An 18,593-nucleotide genomic window follows, 5' to 3' on the forward strand; every position below is an offset into this window, starting at 1 on the left:
TAAAAAAAAAAAAAAAAAAAAAAATTCCTTCAGTGTTATGGTGCTCGCTTAGCATGCATGAAGCCTTGTGTTCAATCCCCAAATCAGAAACAAAACAAAACTCTGTATCTATATTGCATTAGAAGATAATCTTTTTTTTTTGTACCAGGGATTGAACTCGGGTCCTTGCACTTCCAAGGCAGGCCACCGAACCGCTGAGTTAAATCCCCGGCCCAGAAGATAATCTTGTAGTCACTTCATTTTCACGTTTTTCCAACAACCTCCTTTAAAAAAAAAAAAAATTATCATTCCAGGGTTCTTATTGCCGTAAAATCACTATCTTCCAGCTGAACATGACATGGTGGTGCATAGCCATCCTCCCAGCATTCTGGGAGGCTGAGGCAGAAAGATTGCAAGTTCAAGCCCAGCCTGGGCAATTTAGTGACTTTGTGAGACTCTCTCAAAATAAAGGGCTGGGGCTGCAGCTCAGTGCAGAGGCCCTGGGAAGAAAAAATCACTATCTTCCAGTTTCCTCAAATAAGATTCTGTAAATTGCCAGTACACCTGTGATCCCAGCACTCAGGAGGCTGAGGTAGAAGGATTACCAGGAGTTCAAGGCCAGTTTGGGCTGTATAGTGAGTTCAAGGCCTGCCTGAACTAGGTAGCAAGACCTTGTCTCACCCCGCCTCCCAAAAAAAGATTCTGTAAGTCACCTTTATTTCATTACATCTCTGTTGCATTTGTCATTGTACCCTACCATTTCTTTCTCCTTAAAAATGCCTTCAGATCCGTCCTTGCACCATCATTCCTACCATTGCCATCCCAGTCCTCTGGCCTGTAGACTCTGGGTGCCTCCTGTCTGGTCTGTCTTGCTGCAGGTTTCCACTTGCTGAATTCTTCCTGCAAATGTGGCCACAGCATTGTTTTGTTACTGTTGGGTAGTTCCTACTTCAGCATCCTCCTTTTTTTTTGTCCTGGGAGTGAAACTCAGGGCTTTGTGCTTGCCAGGCAGGCACCGAGCCACTAAGCTACATCCCTGGCGCAGCATCTCCCTACTTTTAATTTGTTCCTTTTTTTCATTTTTTGGTACCAGGGATTGAACTCGGGACCTTGCACTTTGGAGGCACGCGGTGGAACCACTGAGCTACATCCCTGGCCCTTATCTCCCTACTTTCAAAAAAATGTTTTTCCTGTTTTTTTTTTAAACTACAATAAAATATATGTAAAATTTGCTATTTTAACCAATTCATAAGTGTGACATTAGGTAAACTCACAATGTCATATAGCATCACCACCATCTGTCTCTAAAACTTCTTCGTCTTCCTAAACAGAAGTCCTTACAGTAATTTCCCATTCGTCTAGGCCCCTACCCAGCAGCCATTCTTCTGTTTTTGTTCTGTATGAGTTTAACTGTAAATACCTTATATAATGGACTCCTACACTATCTGTCCTTTTGTGCCGTCAGATTTTTAAGGTTATATTTAGTGATTCTGATCTTGAGGGACTTTGATGAAGAATTGGTAAAAGCTTCCAAAGGGCTTTTTGTTCCAGGATTTCTCTATTTCTTTAGTATCCAGAGAGTTCTACCTGGGAACATGATAAGACAGGAAAGTTAATGTGTAAAGGGTGATGAGGGAGGATTAGAGATTTGCTCCCCCTTGGGCTTACATGACACGGGTGCAAGAATTAGTGACGATTTTTGTCATGCGTGGAAGATAAGGTAAAAATTGGGAGGAGGTGGTGACAGGACTCTTCCCCCTCCTCCTCAAACTACTGTACCTTTCTGTCTATCAGGGGCAGGGAATCAGGCCATCTTGAAAATACCAGGACCCTCTTAAGGAAACCCCAGCTGCAGGCTTGGCAGGCTTGCTGTTTTGTCCCGTAGCATCTCCATTCTCTAGCCCCTGGTGCCGACTCCTCCCTTTGATTATTTCTCTGTTCCTTTTGGTTTGTCCTTTGAAGTTGCTATTTACTGTCTTTTCCTCTCTCTTCTCCACCCTTACCCCAGCCCATTGCCACCTTAGTCAGAGACCCTTTTCCTGAGCCCCTGTCTGCTCACCTCAGTGAGGACCTTTGTTTATGCACCACATGCAAAGCTGAACTTACTCGTCCATCGCAGCCCTGTGCTGCCTGTCTTTTCAGGCCAGTTGTGTTTGATACGGCGGATGGAGATGAAGGTCTTGGTCACTTAGTCCAGGGCTACCAGAAGTTCCTGTGACGAAGCTCTGTGGCTCGTTCTCTTCCCCCAGGAGCAATGGACACTTAGTGTTTACCACGCACCCCCTCTGCACCCGTTTAGGTGGCCTCTGTGCCTGCATCTGCTCCACGTGGTCTTCCTTCCCCTCTACCCTGCTGGAGCCCTGCCTCTCTCTGAAGCCCCCTTCCCTGCCAACCTTCCTGTGTTCGACTCCGGCTCTCGGGAGCCCTGCTGCACTCGGTTCAGCTGCATAACTCAGCACATTCGTTCTAGAGGGCATAGCGTTATCTCTCATTTCGTGCCTTTTAGCTTTGTTTTCCCAGATGAATTGCTGGGGTCGTGTTTAGCTTTATTCTCTCTCACAGTGGCTTTCCTGGTGTGCTGCACATTCTCCAGACAGCTGGCTGATAACATGCAGGGGCCTTTCCTGACTACGAGGAGGAGTGAACCTTGGGGCAGAGTTAAATACTATCTTTAAATTGGATGAAGGTTTTGAGGCACAGATTATTCTTTCTCCTTCCATACCCAGGCTACATGGGTTGTAATTCAGATCACCAAATGGAATTTACAGTTTTTACCAGCTAATTATTTTATCTCCTCAGCCTTTTCTGTCGAATCAACCTACCCTGGAGTTTTCCGGCCACCCTGAGCCTCTGAAGAGGACGGGAGCAGTTGGCCTTCGCCAGGGCTGTCCTGTGATGAGCGTGCTGGAGGGAGGCCTTCCGGGTTCTGTCAGTTTCCCTTTTAATTTTACACAGTTCTGTTATTCACACAAGGCCTGCCAACTAATCATAAAATCCTCTTAAGTCTATGTGATTTTAAAAGAAACATACAGGATAAATTGTAGTAATTAGGTTACTCTTCAGAACAGCGCTTGTGATACCCACACAGGAGCCTAGGAAATGATCAGCATGTGTGTGCCATGTGCTAAGCTTCCCTGTCTGTCCTTCGCCTTTTTGGTGGACACAGCCAGCTTTGCTGCTGCTTAATGACACTTTGCCTTCCTGAAATGGTGACAAATAATTAGAGCTGACTGGACCCTTAGAAAGAATTTGGCCCATTTTTGTTACTTCCCTCATGGGTGTGTCCTCATGTTTCTCCCAAAAGGAACCACATTTGTTGGAACTTGGTGGGAATTTATCACAACAAATGTTCTGTGAATTCGGATCTAATTTGTGTCGGTCAAGTCCTTGAAGTCCGTGTGATTCGTGCAGTAGAGATAGTCTGGAGAGTCATCTTCAAAGTGATGGGAGTGTAGTATTTTTCTTTGTATTTAAATTCCTTCAAACTTGTTATATTCACAAAAATAATTAAAGCTCTCTCAAAAGAAATGCCCACACTTTCCCTAGGAACTTGGAACCTATCCTTCAGGAATCTCCAAGGATTGCCGGGTATCCCACTCGGTGTCTTGGACAGTTGGCCCATTGTACATCCGGGGCTTTTCCTCAGCACCCCTGGGGATACACTGGGCCACGTCTTGGAGGGTAGTGCTGCTGTCCTGACCGGGTGGCCTTGCATTGCCCGAGCTCCCCATTCTTAGTTTGAAATCATTTTAGCCAAAAACTGTGAATTTCCTTAAAAAATATTGATTGTTGCTTTTAATCTTTTCTGGCAAGCTCCTGGTTTCTTTTCCCTTTTTCTCCCCCTGTACCAGGGATCGAACTCAGGTCCTTGTGCTTACAAGGCAGGCGCAGCGCCACTGAGCTGAATCCCTGGCCCAAGCTCCGGGATGCTAACTTTATGACAAAATGTTACAGGCTTCTAATTTATTTCCACCATATGCTTTGGTTTCGCAAACATTCCTCCATTGGGAAGCCTAATGAAGGGGACAGGACGCACTGATTTCTTCCTGTGAGGGACCAGGCTGTGTGTGCCATTTTCCTGCCTCAGCCCTGTAGGAAAAGGACAGGAGCAAGGACTGAGCCACCATGGCTGGGGTTCCTTCAGCAAGGGAGCAGATGTGTTCCTACCTGCAGCTCCTTTGCCTTGGCTGCGTCTCATCAAACTTGCTCTGCAGTTGACTTCTCTGTAGTGATCCGTGCCAGCTGTCGGAGGAGAGGGATTACACAGGGCGACCTTCATTCCCAGGAATGCTGTGCTGCCTCCCTCACCCACAGGAACATTTGTCTAAATCTAAAACCAACCGAGGCATAGGTACTTCATTTTCACATCAGTCTTCACCCTCCTTCTCAGAATGGCATTTTAGCTGTTCAGGGAAATTCCAACAAAGCTGATTGCTTCTTGGCAAATAGTTATTTCCTATCCTAACTCTCATACACAGTTTAATTGGTGTGTCACAGTGTGTAAACGGTTGCGTGTATGTGCTTTAGTGAAAATTCCATGTGGCATCTTTGGGAAATTAGAAAAGAAGGACTTCCAGATTTATTACATATACACAGTCTAAGGGCAAACTCCTGGCTTCCATCCAAGAAGTGGAGAGGAATTATTAGTGTTTGAGCATATCCTTCCGATTGGCACTATTTTAAAATGGGCTTGGCAAGTGGTGGAAATCATAACCAACAGTGTTTGCCCTTAGAAACTTGTAATGCTCAGGATAGACTTGTGGGGAGCTTGGTACCATGTAAGCAACCGTCCTTTGCCATACACTGGCTCTCCAGGGCTGCAGTAGAAGTAAAAGTTTGTCTCCATTTTCAGAACCAATAGCATCTCCTTGCTTTAGATTACATTTAGATATGTGGCTCATGGGCACATATTTAAAAGTATATCCCAAACCTAACCCAGGTTTATGTGTTGAGCACAAACTGCACATTCTGCAAAGGCTGTTGAGAAGGAGTAGAGAAGAAGATCGGCTGTTTTCTTCATCTTGGATTTTATGAGTATTTTCCTTCACATCCATGAATGAAAAGAAAGGAATAGGAATTAGCCACGTGGTTTTTTTTTTTTTTTTTTTTAAACTTGATTCAGTGAAAATGACTGGACTGCAGGCAGGACTGTTTGCACCTGTGATCTGTTTTTGCTGTTGTTGTAGTTGTAGTTGTTACTGTTTTTTGAGACAGGGTCTTGCTATGTAGTTAAGGCGGACCTGGAACTCACTATGTAGCACAGGCTGGTTTCGAACTCACGGTGATCCTCCTGGCTCAGCCTCCCGAGCATGTGCCACCAGGCCCAGCTGCCCCTGTGATCTGAAAAGTAAGCAGGACCACTTCTGTCTTAGTAGGGTCAACTACTAAACAGTGGTTGTTGCTTTTGATGTTGTTACTTTGTAACACTCGTGAGTATCAATCAACTTGGACCAAGTATTCCAGTTGCTGAGTTGTAACAAATACTGCCTGTAAAGATAGCAGTTGGAGAGCAGCGATCCAGAGTTCTGTGTAAATTCTGAGACTGTACCTCCAACTACATCCTTCTTTCATTTGCATTTTGTATTTAATCACCAAAGTAAAATCATTGTTTTATTCAGCAGGTCTTGCTGGTGTTGCAGTAAACAAGTTATTAAGAAGAGCAAGATTCTCAGGGATTCAGGAGATGGGCTGGGTGGGTTTCAGGGATGGAGAAGCTTCCTAAAATATTGTGTAAATGAGTACATTACAGCTGTCATCAACTTCTCAAAGACATCAGTTCCTCCAAGTGAAAAGCTGAGACTCTGTTGGGAGGGCCAAGAGGATTTTGGTGATTTGGGCTCTGGCGGTGATAGTATCACTGAGAGCAATCATGATGGTTGGGTTACAGCTATATAAGCAGCTAATGCTTACTCCGTTTTCAGAGCTGACCAATGTTTGTCTGGAAGCCTCTGGATATTACCCAAAAGAGTCCCAGAGCACAGGTGAAAGGAGTGCCCTCAGTTTAATGGGCCTGGGGTGGGTGTGGCATGGCCCAGGACTCATGCTGAGCACCTTCACCTTTCTTTATGCCCTCCACTTAATCAGTGGCAGAGTCCCTGTGACCAGCTGGCACTGAGAGGATGAGTTGCATGCTTACAGGAGAAAGACTCCAGGAAATTGGTTTTGAGGGATCATTATTTGATGGTCCTGGGGATTGAACCTCGGGGTGCTCTACCTCTGAGCTATATCCACAGCAGCCCCCCCCCCAATTTTTTGTTTCTTTTGAAACAGTATGGCTGTGTTACCCAGGCTGGCCTTGAGCTTGTGATTCTCCTGCCTAGGTTTACCAAGTAGCTGTGATGCTCGCAGGTGTGTACCACTGTACGTGGCTTGGAGGCCCTTTCTGCAGGAGGCCTTGCTGCTGGCTGGCTCACTGACACTTGGTATTTCTTCCAAATAACGCAGATTCCCACAGCTAGGCGAGAACCAAGACTGGAGAATTGCCCCAGAGTGGTGGGCTGTAGCGGCGGGCTGAGGGGAAGCGAGGCGGGGGGAGGAGAAGCTTGTTCACATGCTTGTTAACATTTGAGGGTCTTTGACAAAGGAAGTCTAATGCCCTGCCCGGGTCAGCCAGCGATTGCCCCCTGGGAGGCCCTGTTGTGCACAGGAAGTCAGGCACTAATGATGTTAGTGAGGGGACAAAGGCGCCGGCCTGGGAAGGGCCTAATTGCTGTGTCGGGCTCCCAGGCTGCTGGCTTCCAGCTGGAGGGGGCGGGACAGGATGCACTAAGTGTTAACACCTGGAGCCAGCGCTGCTAACTTCCTGGTGCCTTTTTATTTTTTGGCCCTGTGGCTGGGTGCTTACACACACACAGGCCTGGCTGCATCTCAAGGCCACATTTCAGGATGTGGTATCTAAGAGACTAGATGGAAGTGGTTCCCTCGAAGTTGCCTATCACTCTTGAGCTGGGCAAGTTCAAGAACCAGGCGGGCCTGAGACCCTCCCCCACCTGCCCCTTGGGGTTTGGTGACTGTTGCTTCACCTCTAGGCTGGCCAATTTCCCCCTCTTCTCCAGGACCTTGCAGAGGGAGAGGCAGATAGACACTAGAAGGGTCACTCTGACTCGAGATTGGAAATTCTAGTGTGACCTAGGGGAGAGCGCTCTTGGGGGAGGAGAGATGAGAGCTGGAGCCAGCTGGGGTCCTAGGGGGGTGAGGCTGTGGCAGGATGAGGGGTGATGCGGCGCTGGTCAGTGCCCTGGCGGTACCTTCTGTGGAGTGGATGTCTGTGTATGAGAGACATCAGTGCACATCTGGGGGTTTGCATCCCAGGAAGCAGGCAAGCCCTCACGCACCCTTGCATTTCCAAGCGGGGTCCCTGGATTCCTTGTGTCTAGACATGGCTTTGGACCTGGAGCTTACGAATCCCTCAGGCTCTCGAGTGGCCCTAAGGAGTGCTGGGGAGTCCCCTGAAAGTGTTAAGAAATATTTCAGGGTTCTGTGAGGTCTAGAAGCCCTTTCTCCTGACAGCAGGGTCATCGGTTACCAAAGTGAAGACCCCTGCCTTGGCAGTGGCCTTCAGGGAAAGGACCAGAGAGGCTCAATGTCCCTGAAGCCCAGAGCATGGCTTTTCGGATGGAGTCCGAGCCTTAGAGGTTCCTTCCACAGGCCCCTTGGCAGGCAGGTTGAGAGCATGTTGACTTCCTTGGGTTTTTGTAGCTCAAGAATAGAAGAGTTTGAAAAGGTTGCCTGAAAAGGAGTTTCTCCTAGAAAAAGGGAGAGAAGCCCGTATTTTTTAAAAAATTTATTTTTATTTTTGTGGTACTAGGGGTTGAACCCAGGACCTTCCTTCACAGTGAGATATACCCCCTCCCCCTTATTTTATTTATTTTGAGAAAAAGTCTCAGTCCCTTAAGTTGCCCAGGCTGCCTGGAGCTTGTGATCCTCCTGCCTCAGCTTCTCAAGAGGGCTAGGATTCCAGGTGTGTGCCACTACATCTGGCTGAAGCCAGAATTTTGGGAAAAAGGATCTAATGTGGATGTGCTCCTTTCCAGTCTTTTTAAAAGGAGGTTTTTCTGTCCAGGACTACTCCGTGGACATAATCATCTGACAGAAAGGGTCACCTGTTTCCAGATATGCGCTGTGATATTTCAGTTATCATCTAACCCTAAAAAGGGCGGCCTTCTGTAATTGCCAGTGAGAAATCCACTGAGGAGGAAGCACATGTATGAGGCACGTTGTGGGGTGCACACCAGGAGCCTGCCAGGGTCCCCATGGCAACATCACAGTCTCCCAGCAAAAGCAGGATTCCAGATGTGACACAGTGTTTGAGACCCCATCCAGGCCCCCAGAAGCAGCATTTGAAACCGGCACCGTTCAGTGCACTGCTCTCTGTGTGGTCCTCAGGCCTTTTATTACTAGTTGTGTTCTGAGCTGAACATTTCCTCTCAGCTTAGGCATAACAATCACATTTATAGCTTTGAGTTTTCCTCTACTGTCTAATCACTATTTTGCCCTCTTTGGAAGAGACTTTCCTGGGCTTCTGCAGTGGAGTCTTTGTTCTTTTCACTGCTCAGTGAGAATGAGCCTGTAGCTGATTTGCTGGGTGGGTGGGTATTTGGGTGGTTGCTTGCTTGCTTCCTCTTTGTACTTCTGTTTACAGAAAACCAGTTAATCTCCATCTGTGAGTTCCCGGTGTGTGCTTTTAAAGCTACAGATAGATGCCTGCTACCTTAAAGGTGCCATTCTCTAACATGAGGTTCTCATTTGAGTGCAGGGGTGTGGTGTGAAGCACAGGGAAAGATCTGGCCTTTCTTCCAGAGACATGTTTTATAGCTTGCCTTTAATGTTTTCAGAACTGGAAAAATAGAACAATCCTGTGTGTGAGTATCAGCCACAGAAGAACACAGAGGCCAGATCCTTAGCAGACTGGAGAAAGTACTTGGGCTTTTGCTTTGTGAAAACCAAGGGGGCTGCTGCTTTGTTCTGTTTCAAACACAAGAAGAAAGTCAAGCTTTTGTGAGTGTGTTTGTGCGTGTGCACATGCTTGCGTGTGCTAACATCACAGGTATATTCCAGTAGCAAAGCAATAGAAAAAATCCTAGTGAGGAGTGGTTATGGAAAATTTAAAACATTTTAGGTTTCCCTTAGTCCACCATCATTTAGAGAAGTTGCTAGCTAAGAGTCCAGTCGTGCAAACGTTGTGATGCATCGGATCTGTAATGAATGGATGCCAGAGGGGGTGGAATAGTGCAGAAGCCTGGATGGAAACTGGAGCTTTCAGTTTGACAAGCTGGACACACGGTGACTTGGCATGGGCCGGCTCCTTGTTAGAGCTCAGAAACAATTGTCCCTTCATCTTTCCTTTGGGGAGCATGAAATTAGGAACATGTGTGTGCTGATTAGCAACATGTCAGAGATGAATCATGATTATGGCTTTAGTCTGGTGCACAGACCATGCTTTGGAGCAGCGATTTCCTACCTCCCCGGCAAATCTCTTTAATTAGCTTACAACAATCTCCAGGCTGATGGGGGTGACTGTTGGTGGGAACTCCGCAGCCCTCCCCCCAGACTCGCCTCCCCAAATCAGACTGCTGGCAACTCTTCCTCTGAGTTCTGAAGTCGGTGGCCTCTCGATGGAGAGTGAGAGAGAGCAGCTCCCAGGAATGTGGAAGGAACATATCCTGACTAGATCCAGGCGCAGGCTGGCTTTGTGAGTTATTTTCCTTGTGTTTTGGATTTGCCAGCATTCTCCTCTGCTTACATCACCTGGAGCTGCTCTGCCTTTGCTGTTCTTTCCCCCCTCTTACTTAAAGATTTGAACTGCTGTAAGTGAGATCTGTCTTTGTTTATGAAACCATCTGAACCAGTGTGGAGTCACAGGACCCCGAATTCTGTCTCCTCTTGATATTCCCATGTCATATGCAGTGTGTTGTCCCAGGGTGCATTTTAAGCCTCACAGAGTTTTCTTCTGCTTTTTATCTTATTTACACCCTGGAAACCCAAGATGGAGAAAATGCTGTGGACAATAGAGTATGAGTTGGCCTTCCCTGCTTTTTGGGATTGTTCTGGGAATTGAACCTAGGGTCTTCACACTAAGCTACATCCTCAGCCATTTATTTTTATGTGTTTTATTTATTTATTTTTTGATACTAGGGATCGAACTCAAGTCCTTGTGCTTGTGAGGCAGGCGGCGGAACCACTGAGTTAAATCCTCGGCCCCTCAGCCATTTATTTTTGAGATAGGGTCTTGCTAAATATAAATAGCTAAGTTGCCCAGGCTGGGTTTGAACTTGAGATCCTCCCAGAGTACTGTGATTACAGGCGTGCACCATCGCAACCAGCTAAATTGTCCTTAGTTTTAAGTAATTACTAGGTGTACCTTTAAGAAAAAACACCCTCTGGGTTCTTCTGCTGCTTTCCAAACTGTAAAGCATTACCAGCTTTCTGAAAGCTCCTTAATGGATTAGAACAGAGCCTTGCTTAGGCCTCCCCATTTGGCCTGCCTTCCATTGGAAGAGGGGAACTGTATGTAAAACGCAGTCCTTTACAAATGGTGTTTTTTCAAAATGGCAGTTAAGCTGTGTCAGAGCTGGATTGGAAGTTGCTCTGGGACGTTGGTCTCTTTCGATGGCTGGCAATTCTGAGGCTCCTCAAGAAACGGGGGAGGCGACTCCCCTCCTCTCCTCCCTGGCTATCCCTGCCTTCTCGGTAGAAGCATCCTGCCCGACAGCTGTCTTTGTGTCCAGGCCTGTACTTTTTGCCGTGTGGCTGGAGCATAGTGTGGGTTTTTGCCTTTGGAATTTTATTCTTTTAGAGCAGTTAAGTTACCTCCACCTGCTAACCCTTCCTGAGTAAAAGATGTTTTCTCCATTATGTTTGCTGCTTCTGTCCTGCTCTGTCCTGCTCTGCTAGAGCACCAACCAAAGGAATTTCTTAGAGGAGCTCCAGGCACTGGGGTTTCTTTAGTTCCCTTTGGAACAAATTAAAAGCTACCCATTAGGGCAGCAAATGGGGTGGTTAATTAACTAAGAATGTGACAGCCTGAGGCCACAGCATTGGTTTTAAGTAACGGGCAGCAAACAAGTATTTTTTATTGTCAAACTCATTAAATATCAAAACCAGTTGTAGTAGCTAAAAGCTGGGGATTGTTTCCTGAAGAACAGTTTACAGAGCTGTTGACCAGGTTTGTTAGTGGCCCTATCTGTTTTCTGTTGTGGGCCCTGATTCCAAGCCCATGAAGCACAGTGCAATACCAGGCTGGCTTCTTGGATGTATTACCTGGCTTAATCATGCATCGCTTTATTTAAGCAGGAAACTAAGCTGTGGGTCCTAGGGCTGGAGGGTTGCCTTCCTGCCTATGCTGTCTTCAGCCTTTTCTCTCTATTCTAATCTGTGCGCTTTTCTAGATGGAGTTACTTGGACCACCCTGCTCCCACCACAACTGCCAGCAGAACATGGTAGTTCAGGCTGGCCTCGAACTCCTGAGTGCTGGGATTACAGGTGTGTGTCTCCACACCCAGCCAGAGCATGTTCTTTAGCCAGGTGGTTAGCGCCTTCTGCTACTTTGCCCTGACCTGTCTGCCGTATCTCTTGCCATCCTCTTAAGATTTGGGGAACCGGAGACAGGGCCCTGTCTGGTTGTTCGTCCTGTGAGCTTTCCTGTCTCCCTCATGTGTTCTCTTGTGGTCTGTCCCACACCACAGCTCTAGCCCTTGAACGAGGGCAGGAACATGTTTGTGTTATTATGCATCAGATGTTGTTCTCAACTGTTGATAAGAGGTGTGATAAAAAATATGGTGAATGCTTAAACTTTAAAAAAAAATTATTAGAGTAAAAGACACATAGCCATTAATACCCAAAAATACCTGTCACTTTGATCACACTTATTTTTTGGGGGGATACTGGGTATCGAACGCGGGACCTTGACCTCGTGAGGCAGGCCATGGAACCACCGAGCCAAATTCCCGGCCCCACACTTACCGTTCTTGACACTTGTTAAAAGAAATTTTATTAGAACATGTTTGCAGTGTTTAATGATTATGTTCACCATAAGGAGCTGGAACATGTACATAACACATCTTAAGTCTCTTTAGTTCCTCTCCTTTTCCCCAACTTTCCCTCTCTCACCATATCTTGATCTCACCAGGTTCTGAAGCAGTTCTGGAAGTCTTCTTTTGTGAATGTCTTTACAAGGCGTAATTAAAAAATAGCACGAACGCTGCTGCCAAGTGCCACCTTAACAAAACGTCAGGCTTATAAAAATATTGCAGTGTGTCTCTCCACCTTGTTCACCAGATCTGTCATTGTGTGACTTCTGGCTCCTCCCCAAAGTCAAAATGACCGTAACAGGTAAACATTTTGAATTGACTGGGGACATGGAGGCAGCTAACTGCTGACTCGAGCAGCAGTTCCGGCACTTCAGCGTCTTGTGTCCGTCTGAGGCCGAGGTAGGAGAGGTCACAGTGACAAGTGATAGGTTTTGGGTACGGGAGCGGAAGAATGAATGGCACCACGTGCCACACATGTGACATCTAGATTGTTCATCCTCTTGCCATTGAAATCTATGTGTATATTAGCTTGCAGTTGCCGCTCTGAAAAATTGCCATGAATTTAATGACTTAAACTTACTCTCCTATAGTTCTGAAGGCCAGGCTCCAAAGTGGGTCTTTAGCTGCTGAAATCGAGGCGCTCGCAGGCGCTGCTTTCTTCTGGAGGCTGTGGAGGAACCTGTTCCTTGCTCTTTCCAGCCTCGAGTTTGCTTACCTCCTTTGCCTTGGCAGCCCCTTCTTCCTTCATCTTTCGCAGCAGTAGTGTAGCATCTTTCTGTCTCCCTCCCACAAGAACCCTTGTGATTTTATGGGCCCTACTTGGATAGTCCAGAATACACTCCCCATTTCAGCATCCTTAAACTTCCGCACATCTGCACAGGTGCTTTTGCTCTGTCGAATAACATATTCACAGGTTCCAGGACTAGAATACGAACATGGATGGGAGGCGATCATTCCTGTCTGCCGCTGAATGAAACAGCAGCGTTCCTGGGATAGCCTGGGCACGTTGTCTCCTGCGTGCTTTCCGGGGCTCTGGTGCAGTTGAGGCTTGATGTTTGTGAGTCGAGGACTGCCCAAGGTGTGTACCAAGAAGCTGTGCACCGGGGGCCTTCCGGTGTGCGGAGAGAACTGGTACCTAGGACAGTGTCTTTGCTTCTGAGCTCCATGACCAGGCTCGGACAGTGGCGGTGGTAGTAGGGGAAGAGATGTAACTCCCAAACCTGTTGGATAACTGAAACCCCAGTTTGTGTTCTCTAAAATCCAAGGATGAGTTCTAGGAACGACAGAGGTTAAGGGTAGGAGAAATTTATTGAGAGAAAGAAAGCTTCTATCTAAGAGAGACACAGGGGGACAGAAAGTGGGTTGCCCAATTCCCCAGGGGCTATTTATGGAGCAAAAGCCACCAGGTGAGGCGGTGGAAAATTACAGGGTGGGCGTGACGTGGGGCAAAGCCATGACCAACCAATAAAATTATAAGTATTTCTGATTAAATGGGGATCGAATGGGAAAATAAATCCCATACAAGAAATTTCTCATTTAGAATATCAATCACTGCTATCTAAAGGGGATGCAGTAAACCTCTTTTCCTTTTTTATAATGCTGACCGGTGAATGTGCCTTAATTGTTCTCCAGACTGGCTGCCCGCCCGCCGTGTTGGCTCCTTGAGGGTGGCCCTGTCTTTACCACCTACAAGATAACCTAATTAACTTACCTGTCCACAATAACAGGGTCCTATGGTGTCTCGTTTTCTGTGGAATTAGAAGCACAGAAAGCGCCATGCTAGTTGGATGGTGGGGGGAATGACTGAGCTGCCCTGCAGAGTGACAGGCAGTGAGATCAGGGCCACATCGGGACCAGGACCTGGCCGATGAGAAGGGAGGTGTGGGCGACGGGAGGAGAACAGAAGAGGGCTGCGCGAGTGCCTGTGCATGAGGACGCGTGCTGAGTGGAGCCGCAGTGCTCGAGGGGATTGGAGGGTAGGGAAGGAGGCGGCCGGGAAGGTCCGCAGGAGCAGGGAGCCCTTCATGTTGGGGACAGTAGTGGAGCCGCAGTGCTCGAGGGGATTGGAGGGTAGGGAAGGAGGCGGCCGGGAAGGTCCGCAGTGGTCAGAAGGAGCAGGGAGCCCTTCATGGGTTGGGGACAGGAAACAGGGTGCGCTGAAGCAGCTAGGGAGGGAGGACCAGGGTGGGGCTTAGGACCAGCTGGACTGCTGAGGGTACTGAATGAACACTGCGCGCGACACCGGCGGGCTGTGGCAGCTCAGTGGCTCCCTCTGACAACTCCACTCGTATCACAGGGACCTGGTTTGGAGGGACTTAGGTTACCGCCTGCATCTCACTGTCTTCATCTCCTTTCCACAATGCATTAGCCATTGCGAGTGCCCTACAAATACCTGTTAGAAAACATGCTACAAGGGCTGGGCATGTATCATTGGCACCGCACCTGCCTTGGCAAGCGGCAGGTCCTGAGTTCAAACCTGGTACTGGAAGAAATAAAGCTACAAAAGTGTGGGGGCGGGGACAGACAACAAAAGCTAGAGATACAAGGGAAGTGGGAACAAAGGAAAAACTGACCAAACTCCACAAGTAAGGTGGTTGGCTGGCAGAGTCCCTGTGTACCTTGGAATAGTCTATGAAATGGAATGTGTTTCCTTTTTCAACAGTGCTTCCTTCTACACAGCTTCATGTGGTCCTCAAACCCTCCTTCCAGATGAAAGCTGCACACATTCTGTTAAAAAGATACCAGTGGTTCCGCCACCTGCCTTGCAAGCGCAAGGACCTGAGTTTGATCCCTGGTACCCCCACCCGCAAAAGATACCAGATATTTGAGCAGACTCACATCCAGTGGCATGGAATAGCTTTTCCTTGGTCACCAGCTAGAGGCATTCACATTGGGCTCTAGGTTACATCCCTCCCCAACACAATGCTGCTCTATTTTCCTGTCCAGTAATCCATCTCCCTCTTAGACTTTGGGTACCTGTCATCCTTGTGCAGGTGCTGCTTTGAGGCATTCCATGTGTCTTATGCTTCTTCTTCTTCTTTTTTTTGAGGCAGGGTCTCACTTTGTAGTTGAGACTGACCTGGAACTCACTATGTAGCCCAGGCTGGTCTCGAACTCACAGCGATCCTCCTGCCTCAGCCTCCCGAGTGCTGGGATTATAGGCATGCGCTGCCATGCCCAACTTTTTAGGATTCTTTTTTTGAGGGTCTCACTGTGTAGCCCAGGCCGACCTCAAACTTGCAGCAATCATTCTGCCTCCGCTTGGGATTCAGGTGTGGGCCACCTCGCCTGGCCGCTTTTGAGATTTTAAAAAGGTAACAGCACTTTCCAAAGTTGCCATGCAGGCGAAGAGCTCTTGCATCTTATGGATGAGTGAAAGAAAAGGTGGAGGACGAAACTGAAGAGGGAAGTTGAACCAGGAAGAAAGGGGGGCCCCACAGATCAAGGGCTGGGGCACCGTGGTGGTTTAGGTTTTATATTACTGCTTAGATGTCCCTCACTATAGAGTGGGTTGTGTGTGTGTGTGTGTGTGTGTCCGTCCGTCCGTGTCCCTTTCTCACAGTTGTGCTTTCCCAAGGTCCGTGTATATCTGAGCTGAACCCCAGGCTGGCCACATCAGAAGTGTTCTCCTGGGCTGGGGATTTAGCTCCGTGGCGCCTCACTGGCCTCACAAGCGTAAGGTCCTGAGTTCAATCCCCGGTACTTGGGGAGGAAAAAAAAAAAGAAATGTTCTCTGCATTGTGTCTCCGTGTAACAAATGCCTGTTAAGTACGGGCTCCCAGCATATGGTTTCCCCGCCATCACCCTTATGAAGTAGAAACTGTAGCTATGTGGTTAGAATACATTCCCATCGTTTAGCGCTTCAGAATTAACAGGTTTTGGAGAATTCTGCAATTAATACTGAATGGCATATTTACAGATTATTAGAGAAACGGTTAAATCGGAATCAGCAGAGCTGTATGGCTGGCTTTCCCATGATGGGTAAGCAGTTCTCCTTCTGTGGATGCTGTAATTAGATGGTAGTCCTGGCACCACTGTTAACCTTCAAGAGTGCAGATGGCTAATGGTCAGCTCACCAAAAGTTAAGAGTTAAGGCATTTTAAAGTCTTTTTTTTTTTCTTTTATGACTTACCCTGTGTATTCCAATCACAGGTATGGATGCAGTAAAGAATTTTCTCATTAAAAGTAATGGCTTATTCCCACACTCATTCCTAGTCTTATAATGAGAAACTGGTTTCCTTAGACCCGAGGAATTGCCTATCTGCCCTGCCTTAATAGAGCTTTGGATGAGGGTGTCTGGTAGGCAAATTTTACAACCAGTCAGCACTCAAGCTCCATGCAGATCCAACTGGAAGGGTTCCACCTGGCTGTACTCTGCCCTCCGAATTTTGACTGTTAATGATTTATTTAACTCCCAAACAGAGCAGCCTTCTCCTTTTTATCTTGGGGGACATGATCCCCGTGATCCCTGTGGCCTGGCAGTTAGGAATCTCTTGGGCGTTTGGGGTGTTTGGGGGTCCTGGAGAGATACAGATGATGCTCAACCCTCGCCTCTGTAGCCAGCGCTGCGTGCATTTATACTCCATGGGATTTGAGCTAGAAAAGTCAGTTGGGTTCGCTGTGCATCATGTTCTCTTGTTTTCCCACAGGGCGTGGGGCCAGCCAGCAGGAGCAGCGGGCTGCACAACATCACCTTCAGATATGACAGTAAGTAACTGGCTTGACTGCAAAGAATGGAGCTCTTTCAGTAATCTACAGCTTCGTCAGTTGTGTTTAATCAGGAACGTGGCAGGTCCTGGGGTTGAGGAATTTTCTGAATCTGTTCAGGTTTGTCAGCAACTAAAAGCAGCTCATTCTTGATTAAGCCACTGGCGTATTTGGGAACTTGAATAAGTCAAGTGTCTTTCATAGCCTTCAGAAAGGTTAGGTATGAAGACTTTGCTTGAGTCCTTCTGAACCAGCGCAGATGCCTGGAGGGCCAGGAAGAGGACAGAGGAACAAAGCTGCCCAGATGCAGGATGCTGGGAAGAGATGGAGAGATGGTAACTGGCAGACACGGGCAGCCTGTTTTGTCCAAAGGGGGCCCTGATGTCTCAATTCCCAGTCATTGTGATCTTGAGGAATTTCCACTGACTAGCCAGATGTGATTTCCAAGAGTAGCCAGAAACTTGCTTTTTTGTTATTGTTTTTGTGTTTTGATGAGCATATTATTATTATTATTATTATTAGTAGTAGTAGTAGTAGTAGTAGTAGTACAGTGGTACTTAGGTTCACGGACTTAATTTATTTTAAGATTCTGGGGAAGATGGCCACAGTTGTGCTTGTCACCTGATGTGATGTGTGAAAGGAAGCAAAATTTTGTTGAACACTTGTTTGAGAACTGAATTGTTTGCTGATGGAAGTGTTCGTGAACCGAGGTATATTTGTTGAAATGGGTTCAGGAGCCTCTAGTTTGCCATCTCTGACTTGGGCCTAGGTGCTAACCCCACCTGTCAGCTGTGTGAACTGTGGCAGATGACTTGACTTTGCTCAAAATAAAGATTACTGGGCTGGGGATAGAGGTCTGGTAGAGTGCTTGCCTAGTGTGCAGGAGATCCTGGGTTTGAATCCTCAGCACTGGGAAAAAACAAAAAGAAGATTAGTGTTCCTCTCAGCATTATTTTGAGGCCTGAATGAGATTAATGTTTATACTTGCTCATATGGTACCTGATCTGCCTTGTTTGCTCAGTAAAAGTTAGGTAGCTTTTTCTTTTCTGGTACCAGGGATCAAACTCATTAATTACCTTGTACTTTCCAGGCAGGCGCTGCACCACTGAGCTATATCCCCAGCCCTAGCTAGCTATTGATATTAGAAGTTAGTCCAACAGCAGTGGAATAATATAACAGCCTTTTTTTTGCTCTTTCTCTTATCAGCGTGACCTTTTTGTCCCTGAATGAATCGTGTTCTAAGAATAGGATACAGGTACTTTTTCTGATTAAGTTCATAGGATCCCCTTTACGTATCTGATTTCATTCACGAAGAAGTAATTGTATAGAATTGTGAGCATTTTAGCCTCCTGAGTTATAATATACGTAAAAACAACAAGAGGGAGCTTGATTCGTACTTGAATACCCCAAGAACCCAATTCACCTCTTGGAGAAGGTTGTGAATCCCTGTGAGTAAAGAGCTTAGGTCACAGGGAGGGAGGCCCCTGGGGTGGACACTGCTAAAGTGTATCAGTCAGTGCTCACTAGGGAGACATTAAGTGTGAACTATACAGATGTGTAAGGATTTGCAGTGTAGGCTCACAGTGGCCGCCTGCAGAGCCAGGTGGGAGGGGTGCGAGGGATCGGGTCAGAGGGTGGATGGATCTCACTGTGGAGCCCCTGCCTGTCTGTATCCGGAGGCTGAAGAGTCTGCTGGAAGCCCTCAGGCAACGCCCAAAGCAAAGGTGAAGGCCAAGACTGGAGCTCCTGGAGGAAACAAGCCAGACTTCCTTCTTTTTATTATTCTTTATGCTATTTTCCCTTTTTAATTCCACTCAGGTTGGTAGACTATTGGTGGCCACAGCCACCCCCATGCTTAGCCAATCGGGCGCTTCTTAC

General features: G+C 47.2%; 1 protein-coding gene across 1 annotated transcript in view; it reads left to right on the forward strand.

The window, feature by feature from the left end:
- The window catches only part of Il17rd (interleukin 17 receptor D), a 73,256-nt gene that overhangs the window by 30,837 nt on the left and 23,826 nt on the right, over positions 1-18,593 (forward strand). Inside the window, exon 2 of the mRNA XM_033757002.1 lies at positions 16,658-16,715. The gene's annotated coding sequence lies outside the window, so the exon portion shown is untranslated. The remainder of the gene's footprint in view (positions 1-16,657; positions 16,716-18,593) is intronic.

The sequence above is a fragment of the Fukomys damarensis genome, unplaced genomic scaffold, assembly GCF_012274545.1.
Source record: "Fukomys damarensis isolate Sample0158 unplaced genomic scaffold, DMR_v1.0_HiC HiC_scaffold_28, whole genome shotgun sequence".
In the NCBI taxonomy this organism is placed as follows: Eukaryota; Metazoa; Chordata; class Mammalia; order Rodentia; family Bathyergidae; genus Fukomys; species Fukomys damarensis.